The sequence below is a fragment of the Cyprinus carpio genome, chromosome A1 (genome assembly GCF_018340385.1).
Source record: "Cyprinus carpio isolate SPL01 chromosome A1, ASM1834038v1, whole genome shotgun sequence".
Lineage (NCBI taxonomy): Eukaryota > Metazoa > Chordata > Actinopteri > Cypriniformes > Cyprinidae > Cyprinus > Cyprinus carpio.
Window position 1 is genome coordinate 3,193,834 of NC_056572.1, and position 6,255 is coordinate 3,200,088.

Consider the following 6,255-nt stretch of genomic DNA (forward strand, 5'->3'; position numbering starts at 1 on the left):
GTATATTTCTGAGAGTGACGTCTTCAGTGTTCCACAGAAGAAAGCCGGTCGGACTGGTTAGGAACATCACGAGTAAACTGACTCCCGACGCGTTCCAATTTTGTGAATCACACGAGCCACAGAAGACATGCATTTTGTAAATTCTGTTATGCACAGAAGAAGTCTTTAGATCACAATTAGGAGAAGAGTGTTATGGATAAATATATTGAAATGAATTTACATCTTTGACAGGGAAACAACACTTGCGTTTTTGATTGTACGAGAGAATTTTTAATTTAAGTTCCAGTTTCATTTGGGTTTCTATTTGAATATTGGTTCTTAAAAGGTAGCCTTTCAGGGTTGCGCAAAAGAAACTCAACTTAAGCGATTAAATGTCGCTTGTCATTAACAATTCAGATATAAGTGTTTGCAAGGGTAAATGGATTCTAGTGCCACAGAGAGGAAAAGGGAGCAGTGTCGGTCTGGCATTTCAAAAGCCATATTCATCCGTATAAACACAAATGTAGATTTTAACCGATTGTATCTGTATAACAGAGTTCACGCAGTGTTGTTCTTTCTATCTGATATTTCCTCGCCCCAGTCTTTCTTCTTAAAACGGAATACTTCCACCTGCTGTTTCAGAGGGTCGGCATGCAGGAGGCGCTTGAAGGAGGAGTCTGAGAGAATGGACGCAGGCAGCACGTGTTACAGAGTGAGGCAGGACTGTGGAGCGGCCTGCAGGCGCAGGGTGGAGAAGGGATGCTGCGGTCCTGCTGTCAGGAAAGCTCAGGTAGAAATCAGGGAGACGTTCCAGGGTCGCTCTACCAGCTGCAGAACTCTCTCATCCCGCGTTGAGATTAGGTTATGTAAGTTCAGCTGTCTGGTTGTGATCTTTAAGGAAGAGAGAAACCTGAGGGGAAAAACTGTGCAGGGAGCTGAGAGGGAGAATGTGGAGCCGGCACACCAAACACAGAAGCAGAGGAATAGTGTACGTATCAACTGACTGTGTCTCCTCACGCACCCGCTTCAGAACGCAAGGGGGTGTGGTCTGCTCGTGTGCGGACCCGCTACTAGCCCGTGCTGTTGTCGTGTGAAAACAGGAGTGGCCGTCGTGAGTTGGCGGATCGGCACGGCGGATGGAGCAGAAGGCACAGGTGGAGGCTCAGGTCTTGAGGGAGTGAGGTTAACCGAAAAGGTGCCCAATCAGCAGCCCGCGCAAATAATCGCATTCGATGAAAGAAATCCAACTGATCAGAGAGGTATGGCAGTCTATCCAGTTGTTCCTCTGCAGCTGACGTGTGGAATGACAAGCCGTATTCAATCAAAACGTCAGTGTTCTACCTCTCAAACTTTTCCAAAAATCTCTCCATCGCAATGCTAACAATAAAAGTTCATTCCAAAACAAAAGTCCCCACTCTTTTAAGCATAAAAAACTAAATCAAGGCCACTCGATGCATACACACTCCTGTGCTTAGGTTGAGAAGCTCAAAGGCCAATTTAATGGAAACAAGAGGACATGTTTTATGCACGGTCTTGGAGAGGGACAACAAAACGACATGTAGGGCTTACCTGCGTTATTATATTATATTATTGATTATTAATTAGTTATTGAGATGATGATGTATTGGATTGCTTGCAGTGGGAATTGTGGGGAAAAACAAGGTGCGTCTGTTAGAAACAGAAAATCTGTGTTTTATCCAGTAGTGGAATCTAATGGAATGGTCTGTAAGGATCTGTAAGGCTGAAAAAGATAAAATCCTTCTGTAAATATAATATCGGTGTGTTATTCTTGTGATTGGTATTAAAGAACTGTCTTCTGTAGCAAAGCGGTCCATGCCATGAACAAGAGGTCAACTGGAGCGAGCGCTACATATGCTGATGTGAAGAAATGATGTGAAACCGTCAAGACAGGTGAAAATATTGAGAAATAATGTCTGTATGATACACTGTATGTCTTGAAGAATCAGTTAACAAGTGTCCCCTTCACTTCTTTCACAGACACATGTCCTCGATTCCCCCGATCGTGTCAAGAGCTGTCCTGAACGGCAGAAGCGTTTTGTGGAATTTATTGGAGGAGTTGCTGGAAATTAGTTTAGTTTTTAAACATTTAGTTTTATTCTCACGTGTCTTTCATTTGAACTAAACTAAACTACCTTCGTGGGCCAATCAGTTCATTTTGTAACAGTCAGTTTTTTTTTATTCATTTTGTAAGTGATTAGGTACTGAACAAATGTTTAATAAATGTTATTGTGTTAAATTAAAGGTCTTGTATTAGGACAGCAGTCCCCGGTTGTTTGTGTTTGTGTGTGTGTGTGTGTGTTTGTTTGTTTGTTTGTTATTTTTTGTATGATTGGTTTTTGTTTAAGAAAGTATTTATTGATTGATTTGTTTTTTTTGTTTATTGATATTTGTGTGTGTGTATATATATATATAAATATATAATACTATATAATTATATATAATAGTTATAGAATATTTATATATACGATTTTATATTATATTTATATATTATATTTATTATATTTATTAATTTATTATATTATATTTATTATAATTTTTAATATTAATTTATATTATATTTATATAATTAATTATATTTCTAATATTATATTAAATATATAATTGATATTATATTTATTTGATATATGATATTATATACATATATTATTATATTTATATATATCTATATTATATATATATATTATATATATATATTAGTATATATATATAATATATATATATTTTACTACATATAGTATAGATTATATATATATATAATAATATATTATATTATATATATATATATATATATTATATTAAATATATAATATATAATTGATATTATTATATATATATTAGATTATATATATATATATATAGTATTATTATATAATATATATCGATTATATATCTTATTCTATATATATATAGATATAGATATATATATATATTATATATATATATATATACATATATGCTGATTGATGAGTTGAGAGTCCAGTAATTAATCATCGTGATGTGATCCAATCCCAGCCATTCAGGTACAGTGTTCGCCTGATTTTTCTGCTGACTGATACTCAATGGCTCCGTTCTCTAACTGATACACCTTTCCCTTCTCACCATAGTAGGCTCGGATCTGGTACCTTTTGCCTTTATGTATAACATTTGTATGCAAGAAGTTCATTCATTTATGTGACTGGCCACAGCAAGAACAACTATTTTGAGAAATGTATTTTGATACTAGCGCAACACACGACGCTCCCTTCATGAGCTTTAACCCTGATCTTTGAGCTGGTGTGCCAGAATACATCGCCTGATGATTGTGGTTGTTGAATCAGATCATATAATATATAAAGCTCAGGTGTTTTTCAGCTTTTATTGTGGGTTTCAGCCACTTGTTGGATAAAAGCTTATGTGACTGTTGCAAAGAAGTTTTTTTGTGTTGTGGAGAGACTAAGCAAAGATGAGATGCAAATCCGTCCTATAAAAATTATAATTAATTTACCTCATCTTTCTTGTAACCCTTTTTGCACTTATTCTGACCAATTTGTCAATTAAATATGTGCAGTCAGTGTGAACTTAAAAAAAAAATCAATAACTGATCATTTTCATCCAACCGCATGCTAAAAAAAAAAATTATGATACTGGATGTTTTGTAAATGTCAGCTTTTGCATTATTTTGAGTGTTAGAAAACTATTTATTTCTGGTTTTAAATGATATATATTATTATTTTCCTCTCAATATAAAACCACCGTGCTGTAAAGTATTATTTGGCACTGAAATCTCTACTTAGAATAAATGTGGACTTCATATAAAAAAAAGGGAAAGTTACAGCTGCAGGATGGTTTTTAGCTCATTAATGTTTTGATGGTTTTCTTGCTTTAGAGCCTCGTGTTCTGTGTGTATTCACTGTTAAATTCAGATATTAAATGTTTTCTCAGAACGCAGTGGTTCACAGACGCCCCCTGTCTAGTGTTTGGCACCTTCCTTTCCCCTTCTCAACACCACATTCATAACAGCAATAATACACACATTCACTGTATACAGGGCTTGACATTAAAGCTTTCGCTCTCCAGCCACTGTAGCTAGTGGTTTTCCAGAATACAGGCCACTTCAGCATTTTTCACTGGCCACACTTCTGTTATTGGGAAATTACTAAAGTTACTGCATACTAACATTTATTTACATTGATTTCCAGGACATTTTTTCGTCTATTTAAAGGGCATTTTCCCCCTAATCTTATTAAATGCACGCGTCATCATTCAAAACAAATTCTTAGATTTTATTAATAATCTCAGTTAATATAATAAGACACTACAGGGCTGTTAGCTAGCAAACTGAATCAGTATTAACAAAACGGCTCTTCCCCTACAGAAGACAGAAGCAGCTGAAGTGTTAGATGTGTTTACACACACAGTATAATGAAGCTGGACTGTAGCATCAGTGCACTTACACTGCACAATTACAACAGCATTAATAATGTTATGAGCTTGGTGTTTTTTTATATATATATACAAAAATGAAATGTTGGAAAAAATGCAAAGGTAAGCTACTTTTAAAGAGTAAAGTAACCCGCCAGCAGGTGGCAGCAACGGACTGTCTGAATGAGTGAGTCATGAGTGATTCATTCAAACGATTCGTTTCAGACCGCTGATTCATTCGTGATCGCGTGGGGCCCCTCAAGCACGGAGCCAGTTACACGGCCCTGACTGTCATTAACCAAATCGAGCAAAAAAGAGTCCACAACTGACAATATTGTACTGAAATGTAAGTCACTTAATTTTTAACTACTCTTTTGAACCCATTTTCAATCGTACTGGTCATCAGGAAAAATGCACTCTTTTGGTCGTGTCATGTTGCTTAACTAGGCTATATGTTATAAAAATGAAAACTGCATGTTTACTGACCTTATTAATGTTAATGTACCAAATGTAATAAAATCAGATTCATTCTTCCTGAAATTTAGATGCTTACCTAATTAGATATTTTAATCAGATTAGTTATGTAAGTAACACTTTATTTTAAGGTGTCCTTGTTACACATGTACTTACTATTATAATAACAATAAATTATGCATAATTCAATGCAAGTAACCCTAACCATATAGTAAGTACATGTAGTTAATTAATATTACTTAGTACTTGTATGTATAACTACAGTGTAACAATGACACCTTAAAATAAAGTGTAACAAAATTCTCTTTTCACTTGCCCCTTTAAAAAAATCCACTTGTTCCAGACGAGCTTTACGTAAAACTCAACCTGTGTGTTGAAATCCACCCGCATTTGGCAGGTGTTAATGTCAAGCCCGACTGCATATTAGAAAACATAAAAGTTTCAGTTATATATATAAAAAAAAAAGAATATTACTCCTATGCTTTTGTTTTGTTTGGTGAGATGCATGTTTGCACACAGATCTTAAAAATCATTCTCTCGCGCAGCTCATCCTGAAGAACATAGCAACACAGCCTCTCGTAAAAAACATTTTTATATCATGAAATTAAGTAGATGTAGTAACTTATTTCAAGTAAAAGTAAAAGGAAGCATTTCACTTACACAGATGGTAATAAGAAAAGCATATACAAAGAACACATTTCACTCAAGTAATAAAAAAAGATCCCTAAAAAAAACAACAAAAAAAGTTTGATCCTTGTAAACATTTGCCTTTAACTTGAGCACTTTGTGCCTTTTTGTGGTGTTGTAATAGGAAAAGTCTGTACATGTGTCGATTGAGGTTATTAACATTTCAATCCACTGATGGAATCACAATAAAACAATAGCAACACCAGTTTAAATATCACAGTTAATGGTTTTCATATTTACTCTCCAAATGTTCCCGTGTGCCTGCGGTTCTCGCAGAGGAGAACATTGTTTAGATGGCAGACACGAACCTGTCCATGTTACCTGAGTAAGCTGGATGCCTGATGTAGGCTCCTGAGCTTCCTACTGCACCAGAGTTATTGTACTGAACGAAAGAGCCCAGCTGTGCAGGAGAGGTTCTGCCGTATGGGTCTCCGACAGCATCTCCAGCGATGGGAGACAGACTGGAGACGGCCATCCTTCCAGTCGGCCCGTAAGCCTGGCTGCCGCCTTGAGGATACGATCCCTGAGCTTGTCCATGTCCTGGGCTGGAGTACGCAAAGGCCATGTTGTTGGAGGAGCTGGAGCTGCAGGACTGATGCTGGAAGCCCGGTGCTCCCAGACTCTCAGGACTGAAGCTGCGGCAGGACTGCTGAGGCAATCATCTCTGAGCCGATGAGAGAGTTGATCCTGAAG

At 36.3% G+C, this 6,255-nt stretch overlaps 1 pseudogene; it reads right to left on the bottom strand.

Moving 5' to 3' along the window:
• Positions 1-5,538: 5,538 nt before the first annotated feature.
• The window catches only part of LOC122146640, a 1,303-nt pseudogene continuing 586 nt past the window's right edge, over positions 5,539-6,255 (bottom strand).